Raw genomic sequence first — 22,106 nt, forward strand, 5'->3', positions numbered from 1 at the left:
AAAATTTCAGGTAATTTTTATTTGTGTCATAAACAGCCAATATTATAACCTTCAAGCACATCCTTGAAGCACATCCTGCACTATCAGATATCTCTACTCTGGGACCTTTACTTACCTCACCAAGAAACCGAGTTACCCCTCCAAAGCCAAATTGGTGCTACCTGTTTAGCATGGATGGCACATGAAGTTAAAAGACAATGCCTCTCTAACCTATTGGTTCGAAGTTGTTCCATGTGTTGGGTCAGGCACGTTTATTGTAAATATACAATATATATGTCATGCATACTCAGATAGGCTGCAATTGTTAGCAATGTTTGTGGGTTTATATTTTGTGCATCATTAACAAACTTTAGAATGTATTTTCACACTTGATTACACATGTTTGCACTGATATAGTACTGCTGTCTTTGAAACAAATTATCTATGAAGGGTAGAAGTATGTTTTCCTGACCCTTGTTAACAAGTACTCAATTTGGGTCTGAAAGCCATTGTGCTCAAAATGAATGTCACCCCTATTACTCTTGTCATTAACCCCCTGCACCTCTCACGTCCTAGTGATTTTGCAGCGTATAGTCAAATAGATTATTTGTTTACTTCCACTGTCATAGTTCATGCTGTCTTCCATGAACTCTCCCTGGCTCAGTCACAAAACTGCAAAGATTTCCTCAAAGTCTTTTTGCTAGATCGCTGTACCCTATATATTCAAATAACATGCTGTTTTTGTGTGTCTAGTTTGTTCTAGCATCTCCGGATGACATTAGCACAGAAAGGGCAGAATAGTTATTCATGTAGTGGGATAGTGCTCTGGTGCTTAGGCAATATGACGTTTTATGAGTCTGTGTATTGATTTGCTGCTGAAATTACACTTTGCTCACACCACAGTAATTCTTCAGTTCAGATAATTTTATACGTGAAAATAATGTATGGACCATAGTATAAAATAATGTACAACACTTGATTTTGAGGCTGTAACAGAGACGTTTCTATTCCACTAGGGATGCTGTCCGTTTCTTTCCCAATTTTGCTGTCCACTTGGGCCTTCGACTAATGTTTGATTTTGCATTTCTCTGTACTGCCCTATTTATTAAGAGTCTTAATGGCATTGACTCTGTATTGCTTACTTTTGAATTTTGTAATAAAACCCTTTAATTATTTAGCTTGTCTAGAACTCAGTTATTGAGTGGGCCCATTAACTTAATTGACTGTATTTCTGATATTTTTGAGGTATTGGGAGGTGTCTTGCATCGGGGACACATTGCCTCATGAACTGGAGGCTTAACACTAGCTCCGATTCATGGAATAGTGAGTAGGCATTTTGTTTTAGGTACATTTTTGGGTGTCTTAAAATGTCAACGCTACCCATGCTCAAACTATCCCCCTGACTTTCAGAGAATTTTTCAGTCCTCTTATATTTCAAGATAAGTCTCAGGGGTGGTGCCTTCAATTGATTATTCAGTCTGTGAAGCATGGTATTTCCTTTGTGTGATCAGAGCTGCTAAGTCATATCACAAATATGTTGACTGAGGCAATGTCATAGGACATTCTGCAGTCACAAACATATACAAAAACAATAGCCCGACCACTCATACTGCCCACCGCAAATGGCAGTGAATAGCTCCCTCCCATAAAACAAGAACTGCAGATATCTCCTCCAGCAATAAAGGTCTAACACAGAGCACGCTTAAGACAAAGAGTGCAGGGCTTGCTTCCTACCATGGGTATGCAGCAGTGGCAACTCAACTAAAGTTATGGGTAAGCAGAATTAGGTGCATCCCCTGAAAGCATACACTCTGGTGGTCATTACGACCCTGGCGGATTACGTCCGCCAGGGCCGCGGGACGCGGTGGCACCGCCGACAGGCCGGCGGTGCCCCGCGGGGCATTCTGACCGCGGCGGCTTAGCCGCTGTCAGAGAAGGGAAACCGGCGGTCTCCCGCCGGTTTCCCGCTGCCCCCAAGGAATCCTCCAAGCCGGCGCAGCTTGCTGCGCCGGCTTGGGGATTCCGACTCCCCCTCCCGCCATCCAGTTCCTGGCGGTTCTCCCGCCGGGAACCGGATGGCGGGAGGGGGAGTCGCGGGGCCCCTGGGGGCCCCTGGGGGCCCCTGCAGTGCCCATGCCAACGGCATGGGCACTGCAGGGGCCCCCGTAAGAGGGCCCCAAAATGTATTTCACTGTCTGCCTTGCAGACAGTGAAATACGCGACGGGTGCAACAGCACCCGTCGCACCTTCCCACTCCGCCGGCTCTATTACGAGCCGGCATCCTCGTGGGAAGGGAGTTTTTCCCTGGGCTGGCGGGCGGTCTTTTGGAGACCGCCCGCCAGCCCAGGGAAAAACTCATAATACCCTCCGCGGTCTTCTGACCGCGGAGCGGTATTATGGAGGGCGGAATTCTGGCGGGCGGCCTCCGCCGCCCGCCGGAATCGTAATGAGGGCCTCTATCCGGTAACAAATAGTTATGTAGCTTAGTCGAACAATGCAACAAATATTTACCAACCAACAGTGGTTATTAATTAATTAATCAAACACATATTGTTATAAGATTAGGCCCCTACTGCAAATACTAGGAAAAGCAAAAATGAAGAACTGTTATTGGTCCCAACATCCTTACTTAGCATCCAGCTTTGTCCAGCCTTTTCAGTCATTACTTTGTGTACTTCGGGCCTGTTCATTTTTCTGTGGCCACTGATGAGGGTTTCTGTCTAGTGTGCTTCTTGAGGAGGGTGTGGGCTAGTTGTTGGTCCCTGAAGATGTGTGGTTTTCAATCTACTGTAAACTTTAGTTAGCAAGGGTAAAGCATAGGTTAACGTAGTAGGAAATCCAACTTTCTTGTATGGTCACCCTGGACTTTTCACTTTATTGCTGAATCCTATTTTTGCTGGGTGTACACCTCACTGCACTTTACCCTGCGCACTCTTTTTACATGGTTGAATTGGTATATTCCTAATTGGTATATTTAACTTACCTATACGTCCCTAGTAAATGGTACAAGGTGTACCCACAGCTTGTCATTTAAATGTCAGTAAAGGACTACAGCACCTACTGTACCGTCCTCTACAGTGGCAATGTAAACATAGCTTCAGCCGAAACCAGTCCCAGGATGCTAGTTTACGGTCCAGGAAGGACCTGGTTTGCTGTTTGGGCTGGATTGTTCCCATGGGTAGAGGGTCAAGACTGATTTGCATATGGCAACTGGGATGAGGTGGTCTTTAAAAAAATGAAGGCTTAAACCCTGATCTAAGTGACTGGGGGTGAATGTTTGCAATGTTCAGCATTCTGTCCATCATCCGTTCTTTTTGCTTTTTTCGCCCTTAGTGGGAAGGGCATGCCCAGACGTAGGTCTTGTGCACTCTGTGCCATTGGGTTCAAAGCTAGCCTGGCTGATGAGGGGTGATATCCTGAAACAGGTCCCAGGATGCTTGTGTCCGGTCCAGGGAGAACCTGGCTTGGCAGACTATTCCCATGGGGAACAGGGTCAAGACTGATTTGCATATGGCTGGGTCCAAAGTGGGGTGGTGTAGTGGGTAAAAAAAAAAATAGATTAAACCCTGATCTTTGTGACTGTGGGTGAATATTTGCATTGTTCAACATTCCGTCCATCATCTGTTCTTTTTGCTTTTGTTGCCCTAAGTGAGAAGGGTATGCCCAGACGTGTCCCGTGCACACTGCAAACCGGTCCCAGGGTGCTTGTTTCTGGTCCAGGGAGGACATGGCTTGGCAGCTCGGGCTGGACTGTTACCATGGGGAACAGGGTCAAGACTGATTTGCATATGGCTGGGTCCAAAAAGGAGTGTCGTGATGGGAAAAAAAACAATGGGTTAAACCTCTTCAGGACTGGGGTGAATGTTTGCATTGTTCAGCATTCAGTCCATCACCTTTTCTTTCTCCCACTGATGTCTGACAGTAGCAGTACTACCAATGCAAATACACCTTTTTGACAGGTAAAATCATAATTTTAAATATTAAAAAGTCACCCCTATGTAGGCCTTATAGCCCCTAAGGTAGGTGCATGGTTCTTCAAAGTAGGACATGTACAAACTAGAAAATCTTACAGTGATAAGCACATAAGAGCTATTTTCAGTGTAGCAAGGCTGGTCATTCCATAGCGAATCACTGGGCTGAATGCACTATTACATTTAACAATGCTATGTTTGGACAGGAAACACCTAGAAACATCATCCAAGGACTCTGTAATATTAACCCTTTCAGATCTAAACCTTTCCCCCCTAGAATACGTAGACCTTTTTATGGTACTTGGGTTACTTTGTGCTTAAGCCTTCAAAATGTTTTTTCTACTTAAGGCTCACGCCAAACCTTTTTCCCAACACACTGGGGATTCTAAAGGTGCCCAGAGTTTGTGGATCCCCTGGTGGGGACCAAGACAATTGCCAAAACATAGCTAAAGTTTAGGGGGTTTTAGGGAAAAATGAAGGAAAAGTGCTGTAAAAGAAAACATATGATTTGTTTTTCTAAAAATTAAAGGTTTGCTGTGCATGGACCACAAACCGACCAGCTTTGAGGAACAAACACGGTTGTATCAATAACATGTTTAACCCAGTTGCTGCATGTTTCCTTAATTTTTGTGGTGTCAACATACCAACAGTGTGTGGTGGAAAGAGGTGCAAAATCCATGGATAGTCCCAAAAAGGCTTTTGGGAAAGTTGACAAAATTCAGAATTCAGAAGGGGGACATTTGTGTAGCTACCTCAAAGAAACTAACTGCTGAGATAAACAGAATGAAATTGAGAAGCAAAAACAGCCATTTTTGCAACATTTTCATGTCTAACTTCTTCTCTTGATGGATGATTAACAAAGGCAATATACCATTATGTCTCCTGGCCTTTCTGTTCGCAGCAATATACAGTGTTTGTAGGTTCCTGAAAAACATGTGATACCCAGAGTTAATAACTGAGCTGCACCTTACAATGGTTTTTGATTGTGTGTCGACTATCCAGAAATTCATATGGTAAAAAATATAAAATATTAAAATATTAAAAATGAAAAATGAGTGTGATGGAAATCTATGTATTTCAGAATGCACACAAGATACTGAGTTTAGGAACAGTGGTTATTTGTACACCACTGAATTTGTGGTTAACCATACTATAGTGATTCAGAAGGAATTTTGTAAAATGCCACAAATGCACAGAAATCCAATGGATAATAAAAAAATATTCTACTATTCTGTGTTTCCACACGTCTCCTGATAGAAACGGTACCCTACATGTGTGGCTGGGCCTAGCGCCTGTGACGCTAAATGCACCGAAAAACAGACCTGCAGACATCATATTTCACCTAGCAGAATCCATTCTTTTCTTTACAATGTGGGTAACTGCAGGTTTTAGGCCCTAGCTCAGTCACCACCCATGGAAACCTACCATACAGAGACATTACTAAAAACTAGACACCTGGGAGTCTTGAGGTTGGTGTAACTTGTGTGGTTCCCTTGAGGTTTTCTTAACCAAAAGGCTTTGCAATCCTCAAACCTTGACAAAAAAACATTTTCCTTACATTTTGTGAGGAAAAGTCCTGGCCTGCACAGATCAAACACTCGGCACCTGCCCATGTCTCCAGATAAAAATACCTGTGGTAGTGGGCCTAGCGTCTGAGACATGAAAGAGCCCTAAACGCAGCATGGACAGATCAAATGTTTCACTCAAAATGATTCTGTTTCCCAATTTATGCTCTAGCTCAATCGGCTCCTAGAGAAATTTAACAACCCCATACATTTCTGAACACTAGAGTCCCGGGGAAGTCCAGATTACCATGTCTTAACTGGCTCTCACCAAGGTTTTTTTACCCAGAAGCGGTAGCAAACCTCAAACTTTGGCTAAAACATACATTTTCCTTACATTTCTGTGAGGGGAAATTCTGGATTCTGGGCAGAGCAATACATTTCCGACCATCCAGCATTCCCACACATCTCCTGATAAAACTGGTATCTCCTATGTGTGGATCAGCCTAACACCTGCAACAGGAAGGCACCCAAAATGTAATAGGGACAAATCCATTTTTTTCACTCGAAACAGACCCTATTTTTTGCAATTGGGTTGCTATGGATTTTGGGCCCTATCTCTGCTGGAACCTACTAATGCTCTACATTTCCAAAAACTGGACACTTGGGGTAGTCGAGGGTGGTATGACATGGTGGCTCTCACCACGTTTCTTACCCAGAAGCCCTTGAAAACCTCAAACTTTAGCTGAAAAGACACATTTTCCACACATTTAGGTGAGGGGAAGTTCTGGAATCTGCGGGAAGCCACACATTTTATACCAACCAGCATTTCTCTATGTCTCCCAATAACAATGGTACCTTACTTGTGTGAGTGGGCTTAGTACCCGTGATAGAAAAGGGCCCAAAACACAAAACGGGCAGATCAAACATTTTTGCTATTTGGTTAGCAGCGGATTTTGGACCCTAGCTTGGTCTGGACTTGGTGAACCCTACAAAACCCAAACATTTGTAAAAACCTATACAACTGGGGGAGTCCAGGGTATGGTGATTTGTGTGGCTCTTACCAGGTTTTTTCTACTCACAAGTCCTTGCAAAACTCAAACTTTGGTTAAAAACAATTATTTTCATCACCCTTCTGTGAGGTAAACTTCTGGTAACTGCGGGGTTCCAGAAATGTCCAACCACCCAGCATTCCCATATGACTCTGGATAAAAAACTGATAAAAACTGTACTCACTTGTGTGGGTGGTCCTAGTGCTGGCAAAGGGAAACAGCCCAAAACGCAATGTGGAGACATCAACATATACTACTGAAAAATGTATCTAATTTGGCAATGGGGTACCTATCATATTTGGGCACAGGCTTCACTGCCAACCTTGGAAACCTACCAAATGAAGACATTTCTGAAAACTAGACAGCCATTGGAGTCCAGGATGGTGTGCTTCTTGTGCATCCACTACACTGTCTAACCCACAATGCTGTTCACACCTCAACTTTGCAAACAAATCACACATTTTCCTTATGTTTCTGTGAAGTAATTTTCCAGAATCCACAGGGATCCACAAAATTCCTATCACCCGGAGTTCCCCCACTTAAAAAGAGTTACCCCATTTGTGTGGCTGGGCCTAGTGCCTGAGACTTACACAAAGCACAGCAGGGTCAATGGAAGTCCCGTTAATTATGGGTGGTAGGAATTTTGTGGATCCCTGTGGATTCTGGATGTTTACACCACAGAAATGCAAGAAACATGTGAGCTTTTAGGTAAGTCTGAGGTGCAGAGTAAGTGCACCTTACTCCCACAAATTCAAAATAGGAGTACCCTTCCACCCTTGTGAAGAGGTGTGGCCATTGAAATGAGCAGTCTTCTCCACAGATGTCATCCAAAACCTGTTCTTGGGGTAGCTACCTTCACCCTTTGGTTTTGTGCCTGTATCGGAGAACTAAGGGGGTGATTTTAACCTTGGCGGACGGCGGAGGCCGTCCGCCAAGGTACCGCCGTGAAATGACCGCACCGCGGTCAAAAGACCGCGGCGGCCATTTAAACATTTCCGCTGGGCCGGCGGACGCTCTCCGAAAGAGCGCCCGCCGGCCCAGCAGAAATGCCCCTGCAACGAGGACGGCGGGTCAGAATTGAGCTGGCGTAGTTGCAGGGGTGCGACGGGTGCAGTTGCACCCGTCGCGTATTTCAGTGTCTGCAAAGCAGACACTGAAATACTTTGCGGGGCCCTCTTACGGGGGCCCCTGCAGTGCCCATGCCATTGGCATGGGCACTGCAGGGGCCCCCAGGGGCCCCGCGGCACCCCCTACCGCCATCCTGTTCATGGCGGGTTTCCCGCCATGAACAGGATGGCGGTAGGGGGTGTCAGAATCCCCATGGCGGCGGAGCGCGCTCCGCCGCCATGGAGGATTCCCCCGAGCAGCGGAAAGTCGGCGGGAGACCGCCGACTTTCCGCTTCTGACCGCGGCTGAACCGCCGCGGTCAGAATGCTCGTGGGAGCACTGCCAGCCTGTTGGCGGTGCTCCCGTGGTCGGTGGCCCTGGCGGCCACCGGCCGCCAGGGTCAGAATGACCCCCTAAGTGTTGTCTTCTCCAGGTCTCACAATACATTTACTTGTGAATAGTCATCCCTCTTTACATTTTAATAAAGTTCATAGGTTCACCCTAACTGGTCTTCAAGCAAGAGGAAGAAAAATAATTCCCCACACTCAGGCCGTTGTTCCTGCTCTGGGAGCAGCTTTCACCCCACATTAAGGTCAAGCATTGGCTAGGAATCTGCTGAAGACCTAATGCAAATTAGCCTTCAAAAACTTAAGGCACGTAAAAGATAACTTTCTAAAACATACCTTTCCTAAATAGTTATCAAATATCCAACTTCCCTTTTGAATTCAGTTTTTAATACATTTTAAAATTAGTTGTTGAACTATTGTTCTAGCTGGTCGCAAGCCAGAGATTGCAGAATTAATATTTTAGTATGTTCTCCAGTCTTTCTTATATGGCAGCCAAAGCTTCCACAGTAAAAATAGCATTTGGGGCCTTGTCACTTTAGGGATATAGTAATATTAAATTTCCACATGTCTCACTTTTAAATGCCATGTACCCTGTCTTGTGGGCTACATGTTCTAAGTGGGATAACTGCTCAGTACTTAAAAGGGAGGCTTTTCTCTTCCAAAAAGGTTTATTTTGACAGGTTGGACTGCTGCATGCTTAAATAGCAGGAGTAAGGCTACAATAGTAGGCCTGAAGCAATGTTCTCTATGTCACATTAGTAGATGGTGCAGTAAGTGCTGCATTCTTCAGGAGCACCACGTTCTATGGCCTCATAAGAAAGTTAAACATACTAATTAGGGGTTAGACAATATTACCACATTTTAGGGGCAAGAGTATATGCATAGGGTCTCATTAGCGATGTCCCAGACCACAGAGTCTAAAAAACAGCAGCATCAATCCAAAATAAATGGGGGTGATCACACTAAAAAGAGCACTTTCTTGTGGCCACAATGGCCATCATGGTGGATGCTTGAATTGGGCTAGCCATGGTTCCTACTTGGGGTGGCCCTATCATTTTTCTTTGCCAGGCAAGGTCCAGGAGATTCTTAGTGCCGGACTGGTGATCCTAAGATCTGGGGATGAACTCCACCGATATGTCCCGGTGAGTGGCCTAGACAGGGGCTCATGGGCATTCTCCCTGGTCAAAGAGGCCACCCGGCTCTGGCGGTGGCCTTTCTAGATCCCACCACTAAACGCGGCTGAGGTGGTGTGTAAGGAGCAAGTAGGACGGCTGCCCCTGCCTGACACCTGCTGCTGCAGGAAGAATGTGGTGCCCATGGGGGCGAGAGGGCAGGTGGAACCAGTGAACAGCTGTGGGTCCCATGTAGGCCACAGTATGCAGGCCTGTCATGAGGCCCTTGAGGACAACAGGTGGCAACCTAGTCTGGGCCAAGGAAGGAGGCCAGTCCAAGGGTGCATACTTCGAGAGGAGTGGCACTGCGCGCGTAGTCGTCTGCCCCTTAAAGCTTCTATCAGATTAGTGATTTACACAGTTACCCCCATATATGGTGTGCTAGAGAACAGCCACCTCGGTGTTCAAAGTGGCAGTCTCTCTTCATCCTGGTGTGCAGCCTACAGAAGATCATTTTCGCCCCACCGTGATTGCACTGTGACTGACACTGCCAAACTATGCTGTGCATGTTGTGGCTGGGTTGCTCGTGTTGTCCCACCCTTTTGGTACCCAAAGGGGCATGAGGGCTCTGCCCCTAAGTGATGGCGGCAGACCATCCAACCTTGACACACTCCAGGAAATAAAAGCCTTTCGGATATGACTGGAGGTGAAAGTGGATGCTGTGGCAGAGGATATCAACCTTCTGTAGGACAACTTTAGGAAGCTCTTAGAACACGTCACCCAATATGGAAAGACTCTCACCGACTTCCAGTCCCACAGGACAGACTTACAAATGAAAATATGGGACCTGATCGAAAGAATCCACTTCCTGGAGAACAGGGCAGACAATGCGGTTTTGGGACTTACTAACTCCCCAGGACATCACACCATTTTTTTCCATTAATCAGGCCCACAGCATCCCTGCGAAGTGTCCCCGGTGGGGACGTCCCCACTATCCATTGTAGCCAAAATCCTACATTTCAAAGATCGGGATGCAAACTTGAGGCTGGTGAGAAAATTGGGCCCACTACTTCGAGACAGTGCATTCTTATTTTCTTCGACAACACACTGGTGGTTTAATGCCAAAGGGCCTCATTCCTGGGCATTAACCAAAAGCTCCAAGAGGTATGCTCTCTTTTTCCCAGAGAAGCTGAAAGTCATCCTGCACAGCAAAACACACTTCTTCACTGAGCCCTTCAGAACCCTGGGACTGGACTGAGAACCAGAGCCCATCGCACCTGATGACTGCACCCTTGGGGTGATTGGCCCATATGCATGGCTCTTACAACTGCTCCCATGCATGAAGGAGGTCTGCGGGGCCTTCTGCAACACAGCGGCCCTTCCTTGGAACACATACCAATTGGCCAGTGCTTGGCCCCAACAGTGGCTGTAGCCATATGAGGCTCGCAGGAGGACCCCTCAGATGTCTCCTCAGACATCTAAGAAGCCAGCGACACTTCCGCCACTTCCTGCCTTGACCAGGGCTTTCTCCATTAATTCCCTAAAAACAGAGGACTAACTCCTGAGACAGCGGGTCTCCCCCACAGAGAATGCCTTTATTCGGAGCCAGTCACCTAATTGAGCTGGCACAATCCAATCTGGAAAAACAGCGAGGCCATCATCAGCACCAGCCTTTTTCCTCCTATAAAAAACATCAGACCACATGTTGTCGATATAGCTGCAATCCATACAAGCCATGTGACACAGCTCACTCCAGTGTTACCTTGCAAGTCCATGTCCCTTGGTGGAAGGTTTTACCAGTTTAGACAGTTGGCATTCAGCCTTTTGCCTTCAATATTCTCAGTTCCCGGTTTACTTTCTTTGAATGTTACCCTCACAGCCACTTGGGCTTCATGAGTTGGGTTCTCCTTCCTCTTAATCCTACCCTTTTCCCTGCCTGACGCTAAAAGGTACTTCCTGGCCACTCCGGAGCACCCACACATCAACCCGCTCATGGGAGACAATGAGCGATAACCACCAGGAGGGGTGAAACATACATGGTTCTACAATATAATCGCTGCCTATGATAGTGTCATCCTTCTCCCCTCAGTGTCTATTCCCAAAATATTGACCCGGAGGGATGTTTTATCCTATTGGAGACTCTGGTTGACGGCTCCTCTAGCTTCATTGGCTGCACTTACAGACCCAACCCTGACAAGCCAAAATGTCTTCATAGATTGTGAACTCATTTTGTGGGGTGGATGCACATCATTTGGCTTCTTGATGGGGACTTTAAATGTGTAATGGCCCCCTTCCTCAACCACTCCCACTCCCACCCCCACTCCACACTGCCACAAATACACCCAATACAGGGACCCTGAGAGTTTGGCTTCACCAGTGGTCCCTAACTTATGAATGGTACCATCTGATGCCAGACATTTAACTTTACTCCTACTATTTACCAGTACATGATGTCTACACTAGACTGGATAGGATCATTTGTTCCGCTACCCTCTGTCCCTCCATTTCCTCTCCAGACTATTTAGGTAGGCAATTGCGTGACAACAGCTCCTTGATACTGAGCCTCAGTTGGGGCAGAATTCCCTCATTGATTCCCACAGAGCACCTACAGGCATATGCCATGCCTTTCAGAGACTTAGGGCCTCATTACGAGGCTAGGGGTCTTAACATCGCCAGCCTCGCAGAAGGACGGTCAAGACCGCCGCTGCCATGGTGGTCCGACCGCCACATTAAGACCCTGGCAGTTAGACCACCAGGGTACTGCCATCATTGCTGGGATCCATGATCCCGATGGCCTGGATGTGGCGGAGATCACAATCAGCCAGGGCAGCTCTGAATGCAGCGCCGCCCTGCTGATTATGACCTTGTTTACTACCAGCCTTTTCATGGCGTTTTTACCACCATGAAAAGGCTGGTGGAGAACAGGTGCAGAGGGCCACAAGGGGGCCCCTGCACTGCCCATGCACACTGGCATGGGCAGTGCAGGGATTCCACAGCCCAGCACCATCACAATGTTCACTGTCTGCTGTGCAGACAGTGAACATTGCAAAGGTGATGGTGCACCCTGCCGCAGCAGCATTTCCTCTGGCATGATTTGGAGCTGGAGACAATGCTGCCGCTTGTTTCTCGCTAGGCTGATGGGTGGAAACCGATGTTTCCGCCCGTCAGCCTAATGGGAAACACCTAATAGGTCCGGCGCAGTGGTCACCACTATGGCGGCAGCCGCCCTGTCGGAGTTTGGAAGACAGGCTATTCCATCTGCCAAACTCTCAATTAGGCCTTTAATCCTGGACTAATTCACTGATTACTTTGAGTACAGCAATGGCACAGCCTCCCCATCAGCGGTCAAGTGGGAGGCCTTCAAGGTGGTTAGCTTTGGGGCATACACCTGCACTGCTGCTGGAGTGAACAAATCAATCCTTTGAGAACTGGAAAGGCAGGCAACCAGGAACCCATTCTATTTAGCCCACAGAAACTCAACTCTGTGAGGCGTAATTCTAGATCACGGAACAGGTTGGCTGTCTACATTATACCTCCTACATGGCCTAAAACACATGCAGAGGGAGACACATCTGGTTGCCTCTTGGTGTGGCTGACCAACAGGTAAATCCAGCAATCTCCAGTGATATCCATCCAAGACATGGGTGGCACTCTTCTCCACTCCCAACGAACCATATACAATGCCTTTGCCACCTACTATAAGACTTTGTGTCACCCTCCACTTGTAACCCAAACTGACGTAATATGAGCATTCTTAGCAATGGTCCCACTCCCTGTCCTTACCCAGGAAGACCGATTGGACCTAGATGCCCCTATCATCATTCAGGAAATCAAGGCAGCTATATTGGGACTAGCAACTGGCAAATCACCCAGCACAGATGGATTCCCAGCTGAATTTTATAAAACTGATGTGGCCTCCCTGGTGTCCACTTTGACCAATTTGTATGTAAGCATGTTAGAGGCTGGATGCCTCCCAACTACAATCTTGGAGGCCTCCCTTGGCTCGCTTTTGGGAAAGACCCTACTTACCTACCCTTGTATTGCCCTATTGCCATTTCAAACATGGATTACAAAATGCTCAGCATGGTCATGGCTGCCCGTTTACAGTTAGTACTTTCTCAAATAGTGCACACAGACCAAAATGGCTTTATCTCCAGCAAAAATTAGTCTTTAAACAGCTGATGTTTCTTTTAAAATCATTGAAGCGGCACAAAGACAATGGCCCGAGCAACCACCCCGTGCTGGATTTCGAAAAAGGTATTTAACAACCTTGAGTGAGATTACCTTGTTGTGTTCTGTCACTCTTTAGTCTTGGTAGGCGCATTGACTGCCTAATTCACATATTATATACTGACCTAACAATCCTTGTTGTGGGCCTCCTTTCTGTATTCATCCATGTGGATTGGGGCACATGGCAGAGTTGCACACTTTAGCCCCTTCCCTTTGCTCCAACAGTGGAGGGTCTGGCAACCCGGGCTAGACCGGGCAGGCATACTTTGGGCATCCCCTTACCAGCCAACACCCATGCAATATCACTTTAAGCAGACAATGTCATTTTCTGTCTCAAGAACTCAGTATTCAACCATTTCTCCCTTTGCATTCTCATTGGCTGAATTCAATCTGCAGGGAGATCACCTCCCTCAATTATCTTGGCATCCAAATATACCATGTAGTACAGAACCTGCTCGACAGGAACCTGACAGCAGCGGTCTCATTGCTCTGATCCCAAGGGACCTTCTGGCAGTCCCTCCTGTTGTCTGTGATAAGCCTCATAATAGTCTCCAAGATGGTGAAGCTTCCCCGCCTCTAGACCTACTTTGCTAAACTCCAGATCTTCATCGCTCAGAAGTTCTTTTGTGACCTACACCAACTTCTGGGTGAACTTTTTGGCACAACCCTTGCAGGAGAGTGTCCCTCTTGAAACTGCAGCTCCTGCTGACTAAAGAGGCTTGGGGACCCCCAACTTTGAATATTATTACATGGGGACCCAACTGTATTCGCAATACTACTGGATGGTGACTGCTTTTTCAAGTAAACAGGCACAACTGGACCCATGCTTAACAGAGATTAATTACTTTCAGTAGCAATTCCGGGGTCCCGGCCCAGTCTCGATCACACCTTCTTCTCTGGGTGTCCCTTATGTAACTAGCCAAAGCTAAGAGATTCACAAAACATAATCTGCCCTACACGCCAGCGATCCCTCTCTCAGGCCTTTGGACAAAGCAGCATCCCACCTTCAAGGAGGCGCTGCAAGTCAGCAACCAGGCCAGAAAAGTCACCTTCGGAGACCTATTCCAAAATGGCCAACTCCATACTTTCCATCCATGCTGAAACCACATGAAATACATGATGGAAATTTCTCATCCCTACCTCCCTAAAAGGCATTTAAGTGGATATCTGGGCCATTCAAGACTCAAAACTGGCCACTCATCAGCTGCTGGAAATCTTCACACACTAGGCAATGGCCACAGATTGATCAGCTGGTGTGCAAGTGGCTCAGACGCATTCTATGCTGGGTCCCCTGTGGAGCATCTGGGAGGCAGAGTTTCAGCGCTCACTCCATAAAAGAGAGTGGGACACAGCTTCAATTGATCCAGTTTTACACTCTCCACAGAACCTCACTCTTTCCACAATGCATTGGCAGCATCTTCCTGGGAACCTCAGACATCTGCCTCATATGTGGCGCACTCCAGCAGAAGACATTAGGCATGTGCTGTGGAACTGTCCTGACTTGCGCCCCTTCTGTAGCCATATCCTGGCCAAACAGAGGATAGCTATGGGTATACAGGGAGTGGGATCCTGGAAGGCAGTAGCTCTTGGGATGTATACCAGGCCCTGCCAACATAAAATTGTGGCAGCTTTGTTAGACCTCGCTCTCATTATTGACAAAAGGACCATACCCTAGAGTGGGGACTCTCAACGCCTGTCGAAGCCTGGTTCAGGCACTATCTTGGTGGATGAGAGCCAAGGCCACAGCTCTCTATATAGAGGAGGTGCATAGTCTACTTTTGAGGAGGCTTTTGGAGAGATATAAAATCCTCATTTTATCAGCAGTTCTATTTTAGCAGAATTTTGGATCTCCATGTATCTTCAAGACTTCTCTGAAATCACCTCAGCATTCGTCAAGCTAATTCATCTAAATCTTCCTTGGATGTGAACACAGACCTCTGGCATTGTGTATAAAATAATGTTTTCTTTCTGAACTTTGGCAACTGGCAGGGATTTAAAAGGAAACCCTTTTCCCATACTTACTGCAATTGTGTATCAGAATCTTCACTGAACTACACTGTCTCCTAATTTGTGACAGTCAACAAATGACTGCATAATTTTTCAGAAAAAGGTGCTATCTCCTACACTATATTTAATGTCATTACTAACAATTTAATTTTTTGCTAGCAAATATTTGATAAGTTTCAATTTCAGCTTCTGGTGTTTCAAACAAGCCAACTTAAAGTCTTCTTGAGTTTGCACTGGTAATTGATGTTTAGTATAAACTAAGGTCAAATGTGGGTACAATTTTAAACCATTAAAATTAGCCAACCACTTGTTATGTTTGAATTGTCTCTGAAAGAATAAAAAACTATCAAAAGTCCTGTTTGGCTATGTAGGAAAGAGAAACTACTTCAGAGGGCATCACTGGTGCAATCCTCTTCACAAAGTAACTGAGAATGTTAATATAATTCATTGTGATGCTTATTTTAATTATTGTTTTAGTGACAGCACAAGCATATACAATTAATTCAGAATGACTTCTTATGGGAAACAGAACAAGCAATCAATGAAGAAGATTCATCTCATCACTTTTATTCCTTCCTCTTTCCCCCACATGATTGTGTTGAAGTCTAACATATTTGTAAATATGTGTAGACAAAAAGGGTGGGTGAATGAGCTTCACTCTGGCAGGACCCAGCACTGCCAAGACCAACTCAAATTAGCACTTATTCTTTGACAGCTGATTTTTTTTAGGAAGAGTAGGGGATGGGGAAATTCATCACTTACACACACACAACAAGTGCCATAACTCACAGCGCCAGCCATTTTGTTCCCCTGATACTGTTTTTATGTTCTCATGCTGTTGTCAAATTAGTGTTTTGTGCTTAGTGGACATGCCAAGTTTTGGCATGTTCTAGTATGTTTTGTTACCAACAATCGTTTAATATCAATGGTTTTACATGTTGGAGCCACAACCGTAACTCAGTTTTTGACTGTATTTCTTTTCACTAGATGTAATTGTTTTTCCATGACAACTAAGGGAGTCATTACGACTTTGGCGGTCCACCTCGGGACCGCCAAAACTGTGGGGAGGTTGCTGCCGTCATGCCGATGGTGTCACCTTCCCCTGTCATATTACAATGTTGCCACTGGGCTGACTAGTCGGAACATTGTATTACAACATTCCCGTCTGGCTGACCGGAGGGGACAGTGCTATGGTATTGGTCTTGGCTCCCTTAAGAGGGCACAACAGCACCCTCAGAATGTGCACGGACTGCACAGCAGACAGTGTGCATTGTGAGGGTGCTGGGCAGTGGGGCCCCCAGCACTGTGTTTCCGCCACCCTTTCGATAGCAGGGTCCCCGCCACAGGAAGACTGGTGGAAACAGGAGTCGTGATCAGGACGTGACTGACCATGAGTCCAACTGCCCTCAGATCACAGGAAACTTGTTTCCGTCGGTCATACCGGTCCTCTGGAGATCCAACCGCCAGGGTTACAATGTGGCAGTCAGACCGCCTGGAGTGCGGCAGTCCAACTGCCCCCGTGAGTCTGGCAGTTCTTGGATGAGGCCCTGAATGTCCAACGCCCCCCTGCTCATGGCCTTCAACCAGGCGCATAAACCGGGCTGCCTTTGGCTTTGCACAGTAGGGTTGGGGCTGGCCCTGACCAAACCCCTGCTGCATATATTTTTTGGCTGTGTTCAGCAGGGTTTTGGCATTGGTATTAGCCTGCATCCAGACCTTGCACCTAAGCCACAGGTGAGTTTGCCAGGCCTAGCACCTCATCCACTATGTGCACCCAACCCCTGTTGCGCACACTAATTGGCATTTTGCCTGCCAATCCCCACAGAGCTTGGTCTTTGACCTAGCCTTTCTTTTTTAACATATTTTCAGATTGATTCTGTGGTTCCTGGCTGCCATTTTAGGTGTTGGGATTAACAAATCTGACTCATGAATCATGCAGCATGTTTCTTTTTTTTTTATTTATTTAACCTAAGGGGGGCCCTTTGAGTGGCCCCCCAACAGCGATCTTTAAGCAATCTAACCAACACATTTTTGTTTTCCACATTGTGTCGCCCTAAGTACAACACCTATGCTCAGACATGGCCCTTGCTCATCGTGCAATGGGACTCAAGCTGCTCCCTAGTAACCAGGCTCTAATAGGTTGAACCAGTCTTGGGTTGCTTACTCTCCCTATCAGAGGGAACATGGCCCAGCACTTCGTGCTGGAATATTCCTACTGGACTAAAAATAAAACTGATTTGCATATAGTTGATTCTTGTCTGAGGTGGCATGGTGAGAAAAACACAATGGACTGAATTGCTCCCCAGAGTAAATACCAGGGGCTGAGAATAACCTAAGCAAACCAACCACCCTTATTTGTTTTCCTCAATGTGATGGGTATGTCCAGACATCAGTGGTGTGTTCATTGTTCCATAAGACTCTAGGTGCGCACTACTTACGAAATTCAAATAGGCCAAAACCAGTTGGTGTTGTTTGTATGCCTGTTGAAAGGGGACCTGGAGTGGCAATTTGTGCTGGATTGTTCCTATTGGAGCTGGACCAAGGCACATTTGCAAATGGCTGGTTCGTGTCTGGGGTGGCATTGTGGGCAAAAATATGATGGACTTGATTGCAACCCAGAGTAATTACCAGTGGCTGAGTTTAACTGAAGCAATCCACTCATCACTTTTTAGTCTTCCTCACTGTTGTCAGGACATAAGTCCAGAAGACCCTTAAAAGAAGTCATGTGTGGAGGAGATGGAGAACAGGGCAGTGAATACTGAAAACATGCTAGACCAAAACACTTCAAGGGTAGCATAGTTCAATCCACTATACCCGGGCATTATAACGCCTGCAAAAGCAAAGAGCCTTTCCAGGGTAATCTATGCAGAGCAGTGTAAAGAAATACCTGCATGTGAGTATGTATCGCCAAATAGCAGTTGAAAAGACTCCTCTTTCCCTGCAGATTGCACCCACCCTTTAGTGACTGCTCCTTTACTTTTTTCCCACATCGGTTCCCTCAGTTACAGCCCCTTTGTGTACTTTAAACTGTGCGCATATTACAGATGCCTGTTTTCCTTCCTTTTAAACTTTTCCCTACTGATGCTGCAGAGTCGCTCTGTTCCTAGTTTGCCTGGGTGCTAGCCAGAATCTATCTGTACTCCAAACTGGTTAATTCCAAAATGTATGCTGTGTTCTATGCATATATGTACTACCATTTTCTCACATACTGTAGGCCGGATTTATTGAAAAGTGGTGCAACGCAGTGCTGCACCAAAATTGGCAGCGCTACACTGCGTCACTATAGAAACACAGGGATGCGCTGTATTTAACTGAATATGGCACACCTCTGCGATCTGCGCTGGCACTAAATTTAGCTGCCAAGGCAGCCATACTTGCACGATCGTGCAAGCATCCTGGGACCGTTTTCAGGGTATCACCCTTCATCAGCCAGGCTAGCTTGAATCCAGTGGCACAGTGAGAAAAGGACCCATGTCAGGGTATACTCTTCCCACGTAGGGAAACTTTAACAACACAAAAAGATGATGGATGGAGTGTTGGAACTTTTCAAACACTCCCCAGTCAAAGATCTGGGTTTAATCCATTGTTATTTTGCTTGCCACGTCACCCCAGTTCACACCCAGCTAAATGCAAATCAGTCTTGACCCTGTCCCTGTGGGAGCAGTCCAGCCCAAACTGCCAAGCCTGGTCCTTCCTGGACAGGATTCAAGCATCCTGGGACTGATTTCAGAGTATCATCCTTCATCAGCAAGGCTAGCTTGAATCCAGTGGTGCAGCAAGCAAGGGACGCACGTCTGGGCATACCCTGGGCACCCTGGGCATACCCTAGCAAGGCAATATCACAAAATAAAATATTGGACAGAGTAATGAAACTTTTCTAACACCCCCAGTCACCGATCTGGGTTTAATCCTTCATTATTTTGCTTGCCACATCACCCCAGTTTGGATGCAGCTACATGCAAATCAGTCTTGACCCTGCTCACAATGGGTGGAGTCCAGCCTGAACTGCCACGCCAGGACCAATTTGTAAGGAAAGAGGGTGGGAAGTGTATTTGGTATTATTTTCTAAAACATATGTAATGCTTATTATTGTTTTAAATTGTATTTTATTTATTTAAGTACTGTAATTTTTTATTTTTTTTATTGAGATGTGCTCTTTTTGATAAGCTGTTTATTGGTGTTAGGGAAGAAAGTAATTTGACCATAAACGTATTTCATTTGATAACATGTTTGAGGTTTTCAAAATAAAAGTGTTATTTTTTAATTTATATCACATTAATTTTTTATTTTAACTATGCATTATTCATCTTTTGTTTCATATTTGAATTTGTTATTAACAAATGTGATTATGTGTTGGAATGATGTATGTAACATGTCTCACGTCCAACATATCTGCTACTGTTGTTTAGATGGGAGTGGGAATAGTAAAGCTAACCTCTCCGAAGCTCAACACCTTCACTACTGTTCATATTAGAGTGGGAATAGTAAAACTAAACCAGCTGAAACACTTTCCTTAATATTGCTTTCATTATAGTGGGAATGATAAATTTAACCCATTCGATGTCCAACTCTTTCCCTACTGCTTCTTTAATCACCATGAGAATGCAAAATGTAACTTTGGGAATGTTTAACAATTTTCTGAGTTTTGTTTAATTACATTTAAATTAATTACTGTGGCTACTATTTTCTGTTTTAAATTGATTGTTATTTTTTAAATTTTTATATCATATTACACAGATAATGTGTTATATAAATGTATTTTTATTTTTTTAATACATATTTTTATTGTTTAATACATCGTAACACAGCAAAGAAGCACAAACTCGATAGCTTAATATCGGGGGAACATGGCGGCCACGTAACGCCTCGGTCGTGAACTCTCTCCCGGCTGGCGCTCGCACTCGTCTCAGCATGACGCTGTAAACGCCGCATTTGAATGCGGTCAGCCGGATGAGCCTCGTGCTACGCCCCCACCCTCTGGGTGATTCAGGGCAAAACGAGGGGCCATTTTTTGCTACGGAGACTCCAAGGATCGAAGCTCCATTTATAGGGTTTTTCCTGGAGGCAGCGACATCTTGGAGCCAAAGGAGATGTTTACTATTTAACAGCTGCTTCCGGGGGCCACGCTTGGGAGCAGCTTTTTGCACTCGTAGGAGGGACCTGGAGGGAGACACCAAAACCTTTCAGGATCGCAGCAAGTATTTTTCTATTGTTTGGGGGGGCTCTGCTTATATGACGCCGGCTAAATTGAGAATACGGGCGTCTTCTAGGGGCGCCCTGTTGTTGCAAAGCCAGAAAGTTCTGCTTAGCCTTGGGAGAGGTGAGGAGGCCCTCCAGAAAAATACTCTTAGTTGCCTGCAAAGCTATAGCAAGGGAAAAGAGGGGGGGTCTGGAAGCAAGAGGGCGCAAGTGAAAGGGTTTAGGAAATCCAAAAAGGGGAGTTTGTCTGTCCCCCCCTTGTCTGGTTTGGAGCCCAGGAAAAGGCATAATAACAGATCTGGTAAAACCAGCAAGGCACTGGGCACTCATGGCTTACTTTCTGAGGAAGAAAAATTGGTTTCCCCCCTTGCTCCTTTTTTGAGGAATATCTCACACCGTCGAGCGATGCAGCCTCCACAGTCTTTACAAGGCTCCCTCCCCTCTCGGTCCCCTTCATCTTCCTTCCTAGAGCACGGAAGACAGGCAGGCGAGAATGAGTATGCGCAAACCCATTCAGTGGCGAGTGGTGGGGCACAGGGCCCCTTGGTTATGAAGGCTCTAGTCTCAGGTTCACCTGCACATGACTCTGCGGTACAGAACCTCTTGATCTCCTTATCTGAGGAGATCAGGGGTAAATTTGAGGTATCTGAGTTTAAACAAGGGAAAATCAGAGAGTCTTGCGCTGCTCTGGAGACTAAACCTAATGCTTTGATGGAGAGGATAAGTCATTTGGAAATGGTGGTGTCAGAGCAGGAAGCCCATGTACTGTCCAACACTCAGGGTATTTCCCGGTTATCACGCGATGGCAAAATGGTCCAGGAAAAGCTAGAGTCCCTGGAAAACAACCTACGACGGAAAAATATTAGAATCCTGAATGTACCCGAGGGGCTGGAAGGAGAGGATATCAAGGCCTTTGTATTAACTTTACTTGAGAAATTTTTCCCCACAATGGATCAGACAAAGCTGAGAGAAGATATACAAAGGGTCCACCGGGATCCTTTCAGGAGGAAGCCTGATAGGAAGACCCCTAGGAAGATTTTGGTTAATTTTGGCACTTACTCTGTAAAAGAAAGAATTTTGTCTGAAGCTCTTAAGGCGGGTAGCTTCTCAATGTGTGATTGGACCTTTCAGATTTGTTCGGACTTATCTAAAACAACTTTAAATAGACAATGGGAATTGGGGAAGTATATGCAAGATCTTAGGTCTCTTGGCGCAACAGTTCAGATGAGGTTCCCGGCTTTTTTGAAGATTATGTGGAATAATACGATGTACAATATGAGGGAACCCGAGGAAGTCAAGGTGTTAATTGAGAAAATGAAAAATTGAGGCTGATAGTTTCCAGGTAAAAAGCCGGCCGGTTACAGCTCATATGGGCGGTCATAGTCAACCTTGAAGTTGAGGGAGGGTTCCCATGGGAGGAGGAGGTATTGGGTGTGTTTGGGGTACAAGTCAGGAGATTTTTTGTTTTGTTTTGTTTTTTCTTCACATGGGGTGGGTGGTGGGGGTAGGGTGAGGGGATAGCAGGGTGGGGGGAAAACATGCAGTGTCTGAAAATGTCCTCAGTAGTGTGCTATGGGTCTGTACGAGGGGCCTTGACCTT

The 22,106-nt window shown here is 45.9% G+C and overlaps 1 protein-coding gene across 2 annotated transcripts in view; it reads right to left on the reverse strand.

The window, feature by feature from the left end:
* HPSE2 (heparanase 2 (inactive)) overlaps nt 1-22,106 on the reverse strand; it is a 2,071,112-nt gene that overhangs the window by 1,848,860 nt on the left and 200,146 nt on the right. The window lies entirely within an intron of this gene.

This window comes from Pleurodeles waltl, chromosome 6, assembly GCF_031143425.1.
Source record: "Pleurodeles waltl isolate 20211129_DDA chromosome 6, aPleWal1.hap1.20221129, whole genome shotgun sequence".
Taxonomy (NCBI): Eukaryota; Metazoa; Chordata; class Amphibia; order Caudata; family Salamandridae; genus Pleurodeles; species Pleurodeles waltl.